This window comes from Microcebus murinus, chromosome 3 (assembly GCF_040939455.1).
Source record: "Microcebus murinus isolate Inina chromosome 3, M.murinus_Inina_mat1.0, whole genome shotgun sequence".
In the NCBI taxonomy this organism is placed as follows: Eukaryota; Metazoa; Chordata; class Mammalia; order Primates; family Cheirogaleidae; genus Microcebus; species Microcebus murinus.
In genome coordinates, this window is record NC_134106.1 from 71,442,803 (window position 1) to 71,450,155 (window position 7,353).

Below are 7,353 nucleotides of genomic sequence, written 5' to 3' on the forward strand. Positions count from 1 at the left end.
GTGTAAGACCTCTGGGAAGTCTTTTTAGAGAAAAGGAGCTGAGCCCTCCTGCCCTTGCACCATCCTACTGACTGGGGCACAGGTATGAGGGCCGGGGCTCCAGAAGCCAACCTGGACCTTAAGAAAGGAAGCCTTGGACTGTGGGGCAGCAGAGCAGTGAAATAGGAGACCCGTAAAAGCCCAGGATTGCTTAATGTCTCACTACTGGCATGTGAGAGAGAAATAATCTTCTGTCTTTTACAAACCACTGTTATTTTGAGTTTTTTCTGTCACATGTGTTTAACTTAATTCTAAATAGTATAGATGTAAATTATCAGATTTGAAGAGCCCAACAAATCCAATGCAATAAAAATAAAAGAAATTTATATCTAGACACTTCATAGTAAAATTGCAGAACATCTGAGACAAAGAGACAGAGACAGAGAGAAAAGACAAATTACCTCCCAAGATTGACAAACTGATGATTCTTAACATAAAACAGAAGCTAATAAACAGGTTAGTGATATCTTCAAAATAATAAGGGAAAATAACTGTCAGTGTACAATTTTTATCCAGAGAAATTCCCACTCAAGAATAAGAACAAAATAAAGATATGTTCAGGCAAGACTTACCTCCAACAAACTCTTACTGTAGAACTCCAAAGGATATATTTCAGAAAGAATAAAAATGATTCCAGAAGAACCACTTAAGGTATATGAAGGGAAAATGAGCAAGAAAAATTGTAAATATTTAGAGAAATCTAAACAAACACTGACTATATGCAATAATAGTAATTCGTGTGCTTAAAATGAACTAAAATTCTGGACAATGGCATATAAATTGGGTGAGAGTGGTTTGAGTTAAGATCTTTGTATTTTGCAGGACAGTAAAGATATTAACCGTAGCAGATGCTACCAGCACACTGCCTATATAGCCTTGGGTTTTTATCATTTCTAATCTCTAGCCTTACTTCTAACTACAGCATTTGTGACTCTTTGCCTGAGGGCTCCTTGTGACAACTGTGGCTCCCCTGCACAAGTGCAGGACAAGGTAGAAGTGCTGAGGAATTAATGGATGGGAGTTAATGGATAATCACTCCAGGCGGTGGGTCATGCCTGTAATCCTAGCACTCTGGGAGGCTGAGGTGGGAGTATTGCTTAAGGTCAGGAGTGCGAGATCAGCCTGGGCAAAATCCAGATCCTTGTTTCTACTAAACATATAAAAATTAGCTAGGCATTGTGGCATGTGCCTGTAGTCCCAGCTATTCCGGAGGCTGAGGCAGGAGGATCTCTTCAGCCCAGGAGTTTAAGGTTGCTATGAGCTCTCATGATGCCACTGCACTCTAGCCTAGGTGACAGAGTAAGACTCTGTTGCAAAAAAAAGAAAAGAAAAGAAAAGACAGAAAGAAAGGGAAAAAAAGAAAAGAAAAGAAAAACCACTCCAGCTTCCTCTTCCCCTTGGTTTGTTCCTCATTGTCTCCTAGAGTTCCCTGTTGCGATTTAGCTGTAGTGGCCACATTGGTCTCCTAAGGGACACCTTTGTCAGCTTCCTTCCCTATCATGTCTTACTTTCTTACTCCCTCATCAGTGCTCTCTCAAGCTGCCTCCCAAATACATTTTTTCACTCAAATTCTTACCTCACGGTCTGATTCTGAGGCAACACAAATTAAGACATTAACTTTGGATTTTATTAAATATTTATGTTAAAATTTCTAAAGTAGCCACTAAATAGGAATAGAAAAAAATGGAATGAGAGAAAAAAATTCAATTTACATCAAGTCAAGAAAGCAGAGAAAAATAAGAAACATTAAAAGTAACTCATTTGTGTTACTTTGGTGCTATTTAGATATCAAAGTTATTCCAAATACATCCGTAATAAATGTAAATGAACCAAAATCTCCAGTTCAACAGAGATTATAAGATCAAATTAAAAAAACATCAAACTACATGTTGTAAGGTTTTCCAGTGGTGAAAGAAGCAGACGGGGGGGGGGGGGGGGGACGACAACGTGGCTTTATTGCACGCTCCCAGGTAAGGTTCAAGGGTCTCAAGAGGTAGGGGCCAGAGAAGTCACATCCGTTTGAAAGGGATGCAGGCCTTTATACTGTTTGTGGCAGGCTAGGGACTTTTGGTGGGAAGAGCTGGGGTTTTTCCATTGTGACCTTCGGCGGTTATTGAGAAATAGGAGGAGCTGGCGGTGTTGGCAGAATCCAGGAACCCACAACTTTTTTACCTTGGTGGACATCCAGGTGTTGTTGTTTTCAGCAGGGCCTGGCAGTTGTCCTTGGCAGGTCTGGTCTCCTGAGCCTTTTCTTTTTGATCTAAGGAGGGGAGGGGGGCCTGCCACCAGCCTTACACACGTTGCCTATAAGACAAAAAGAGAAAATATAAAAGCATTGAAAGGCTGAAAATAAAAGCGTGAAAAAATGATACCCCAGGCACATTCTATTGAAAGAAAACTGGTGCAGCTAGATAGGTAACAAATTCAATTGATTTTAAGGTTAAAAATTATTACCAGTGATAAGGAGAGTTATATTAATACTTATTGATATAAAATGTATCTGGTACAGCTAGATAGGTAACAAATTCAATTGATTTTAAGGTTAAAAATTATTACCAGTGATAAAGAGAATTATATTAATACTTATCGATATAAAATGTATTTCACAGGAAGATTTGACAATTCCAGACTTGCAAATACCTACTAACATACCTTCAAAATACAGAGAGCAAAAATCAGAATAACAAGGAGAAATTGACTTATCTATCATTATAATGGGAGATTTTAACACTCCTCTCTGTGATTTACAGACCAAGTAGATACAAAACAAACAAACAAACAAAAATCAGTAAAATTATCAATGATTTGAATAACACAAATAATTATCAACTTACAGTAGAACTCTACACCAATTTAGGTAAACATTCTTTTCGAGCATTGAAGATATATTTTACAAAAATTGCCACATGCTTGTACATAAAGCAAGTCTAAATGAAATCCAAAGAATTGATGTTTATACAGATTACATTGTGTCACAAAAACAATGAAGTTATTCAGTAACGAGAAAAATCTATAGGTTTGAAAATTAAAAACATTATCTAAATGACTCATGTCTTGGATCAAAGGAAAATTGATGGTCTGAGGCTCTAAACTTTCATGAGAGGAAACAGCCGGTGAAAAATCTGATGGTGGGATGCCTGAAGAACCTTTAAGAGGGGCTAATGCTGAATTTGAAACTGGTTTGACTTCTTTAGCACTCCTTTGGGTAAAGAAGACCCCTCTTACCTCACGCTTATATGTCAATCCTGATTGGCTTTGCTTAATCGGTGCCCACAACTGAACCAATCACCATGGAGAGTGAGATGGAGGCCCTCTCATTGGCCAGCCAGGACGAGGTCCTACCTTGAGGAAAATGGAAATAGAGATGGGGGTATTTTGACTCCTAGAATCTCCAAAACCACATAGGTCAGAGAAGAGGTCCCTGCTGGGAGGAAAGCTAGACCAAAAAAAAAAAAAAAAAATCGCCCTTCTTCCATAAATACAATACTCTAAATGCCCCTGCCTAGCATAAAACAAGGACTAGATAAACAAAAACTTAAAAACCCAAACCACATCTAGTTGCCAGATCCACTGGGTGATGTATTTTCCTCTTTCATCAGGTTCCAAAAGAGCCTTTTATGGATTTGGCAACCTAGAGCTGAAAGAAAAGTTTAACCACCATCACTGGCCCCCTCAACACACCCAGGACCCAATAATAAAGGCAAAACAGAAACACCGCAATGAAATCTCCCATTGGCATACAACATGCTCAACAGGGCAGCGACTAGGACAGCCCCAGGCAGAGTGGTTGGTCCCTTGGTCAGCCAAGCCAGGTGCCCCCACCCTCTTCTATGGCAAGGGCACCCCGTCTAGGGTCTTCTATGGCCATTTCTGAGAAGTGTGTAGGGAAGTAGCTCCCCATGTGGGGTGGGGGTGGAGGAGGGGCTACCTTAATGGCCACTTCCTTTCAGCATAATAGGCATAATTACAGGGTCTGGATCTTGCCCCAGGGTTGGAGTAATCACAGCCCACTGTTTGGCATGCGGGAGTTCTCTGAAAATATCATTTTCCCCACAATCCTAGTGGGAAGCTGTTCCATTTGGTTTTCTGTTAACTAGTAACTAACTCCAAAAATCTATTCCTGTCAGGGTCCTTGAATTGGACTTGCCCTTGTAGTTTCTGACCCTTAACAATAAGCACTGCCCCTTTAGCCTTGTGCTCATATTGAGGGCTTCCTTGAAATGAGGAACAGAGCCAACCCGGCCTCTGACTCTAGCCTGCATCCCACCCAGTGCATGGTGGAAAAGAGAAAAATTAGCAGCTTCTGTAACAGGTAGATCCAGGGGTGTTTCCAGGTGTAGGTATAGCTAGATCTTGGTGCTCAAAGGATACTGTCCATGCTCTGTCTCTTTTCCCATCTCTCAGCTCTGCCTGCTGCTGCTTGCCTCATCTTGCTAAGTGAGGCTGTGTCCATATAATGGGCAAGAGAGCTCCTGGCGGATTCACACCCTTTCAAAAGCAAACAGCTAAGAGAGCACTCTCTCTGCCCACCACATCGACCTCAGGCAATTCGCGGATTGGCCCACCTGGAGTCACACGGCTATCCTGTGGCCAGGTGAATGGGGCACTTTGGCCAGATTGAGTCAGAGGCCCACCCTTGTGATGAGGGTAAGGGGTGGGGCAGGACACTCTAACTGGCAGCTCTGTAGGGACAATATGGAGGGGGACAACATGCTTCAGAGGAATGGACGCTAGGCACACATAGCAAAAAAGGTCCAGTCTACGGAGGCAGGAGAAATGAAGGCAGAATAGTAGGATCAGACGTGGGGAGCAGCACTGTCTAAGTCCCTAAACATTTATGACAAGGGACCTCCAATATACTCAGTTTCCTGATGATGAAAACCAAGAAGGAAACATGGCCAGTGCCGTGAGCCAGATGCAGCTGAGGTCTCCAGGCCCGGGGAGGTCCACAGCAGGCCTCGAGGTCTCTTCCTCTTCCCTGGAGGCTTCAGTTCTCAGGGCTCTTGATCCCACATGGACTATCTCTGCTCCACGCCACACGGCTTCCAGATGTGGGGCTTAGCATTTTCTTGGATTTCCACAAAAGATTCCACTCATATAAAGTAGTTTGTGTAGATTTTCATGGAAAGTCAAGCTTGAGGAAATGGAGGGTCATCTTCAAACGCTCTTTGGCCCTCTGCCCCTGGCCTTCGCCCCACTCGCCATCTCATAGACATCTTTTCCCTTCCTCTCTTGGCTTCTCCGAATTTTCTCTTCTCCCTCTCAGAGGCCAAATCACCCTCTTTGTCTCATGCAGAATGGTCTATCCCTTATCTTGAGTTGCTTGGCCTATGGAAGCATCTAGTGCCTGGGTTCCTACTCCCACCCCTCACAGATCACCAAAATGTTTTCTCAAAGACTGTTACCACCCAAGAAGAATTCCACTACCAGCAATTAAGATCATAAAATGTCCCCTCATTTTAGCATTGTTCCAGCCTTAGAGAAATGTCCCCCTGGGATCCTCATGTAAGGGAAACTGAGTCACGTGCAGGACAGGACATCCACCACAACACGCCTGCAGTAGACCCAATCTTCTCAGACACACAGCCAAGGGCAATGAAGGCACATGGGATACTTTCAGGGAAAGGTGGAGTTCCCAGGGCACAGATTTTGATGGTCTGGCTCTGTCAAAAATGTGAAGGAAGAGTTACACTAAACACATCACAGGCAATCTTCTATGAATATCATTTCTTACAGGGTTGAGATTAGAATTGGCAGCAGCAGATCACATCTATAAGCCTAGCAAGGCCACAGTACACAGACATTGCTGTTATAGATTAGAGCAGATCTGTATAGTTGTAAAATCAAACAAATGAAAGGTAAGGCAAATATTCTTATTTTTTCCATTTTCCATTTAAGAAAATTGAGGCTCAGTTTGGTTAAGTGAGGTCAAGGTCAGAACCAATGTTCGTATCTGGTCTTTTTTATGCTGAAGCCTCTAAACCTTTAAAATTTAGTTCTTGAGCTCATTCTTGCCAGATTGAAAGGCAATGAGCATAGTGGTTAAAAGAAGAGATTCCAGGTTCAAATCCATCATGGATTTACTATTTAGTAGCTGGGAGGCCTTGTGTAAGTTGCTTAACCACTCTGTTCTTCAGTTTCCTTAGCTGTAAAGTGAGGACGACAATAGTACTCGTCTCATAGGGTCATTGTGTGTGTTAACCGAGCTTAGAATAGTGTCTGGCACATAGTAGGGACTCAATGTGTTCTTCTCTCATGAGAGCTTCCTGCCTCTGTCTTATCTTCAGCAACAGATCTGTAATAAGCACCTACTAGACACTGCTCTGCCTTCAGGCTGCTCTAGCGGAGGAGCGAGAGACAGGCGCGTGGACAGGCGAGGCACGGTAAGTAACCCCAGTGTGGGTGGTGAGCACCATCACCTGGGCTGGAGCAATGGGCCTATGAGAACAGGACAGCGAACTGCCTGGGGAGGAAACGGTGCACATTTGCTCCAGATCTAGGAGAATGGGTAACGACTTTCCAGGAGAGGCACGGTATCTGCAAACACGGAGTCTTCAGGCACTGGCGGTGGGGTGTGGGTGTGTCACAAGTGGCAGGGGAAGCAGTGGAGCCAGTCTGAACAGTTGACTGGGCCAGAACAGAGGGCACTTGCGGCTGGGAGGTCATGGCAAGATCAGACATGGTTTCCATCTAGAGGGAGGGCTCACACTGGTGTTTCCAGAGTTCTGGCCAGCATGATGGTGAGTGTGGATGGTGGGATTAGAGAGACTGGTTGGGCGCCTTCCGTCTAGGAAGATTCCATTCAGATCTCATGGTGCCCGGGCACTAGAATCACGTGAGCACTAGGTGGGCCGAGTGTGCCAGGCTGACAGGAGAAGCAGGAAGGTCCCACCCTGGGCAGCCAGGCATAAGCGCCTGGGCAATCTGTGTTCACCAGGTCTCCTTCTGCCTCAGTTTACCCGTGGGGGTGTAACGCCTCAAGAAAGAGGCTACAGGCGAAGTGAGTCTATGGTCTGCATGTGAGGGAATCACATGGTCCTGAGCTTGGGAACGATGCTTGAGAGAGTTGAATGAAGCATGTGGCCCTTCTGGGGAAGCAGTCCACCCAGGAGACAGCTGCCATGCTGCGATGCACGGGGGTGCACCAGGCGCTGGAGTAGAAGTTAACTAACACAAGACCAGCCTAATCCTGGACGGTGCAGCTGCTCCTGTCCCTCCGGAAGAAATATTTCTGTGACAACCAAGGAATATTGATGAGTGAGAATAGTCAAGGTAGTTTTTAGACAGTGCACATTATAGTAAAAGTTCCAAGAA

General features: G+C 44.1%; 1 long non-coding RNA gene across 1 annotated transcript in view; it reads right to left on the reverse strand.

Moving 5' to 3' along the window:
- Nucleotides 1-1,972: 1,972 nt before the first annotated feature.
- The window catches only part of LOC142869971 (uncharacterized), a 57,193-nt gene continuing 51,812 nt past the window's right edge, over nt 1,973-7,353 (reverse strand). Inside the window, exon 3 of the long non-coding RNA XR_012918498.1 lies at nt 1,973-2,343. This is a non-coding gene — a long non-coding RNA (uncharacterized LOC142869971). The remainder of the gene's footprint in view (nt 2,344-7,353) is intronic.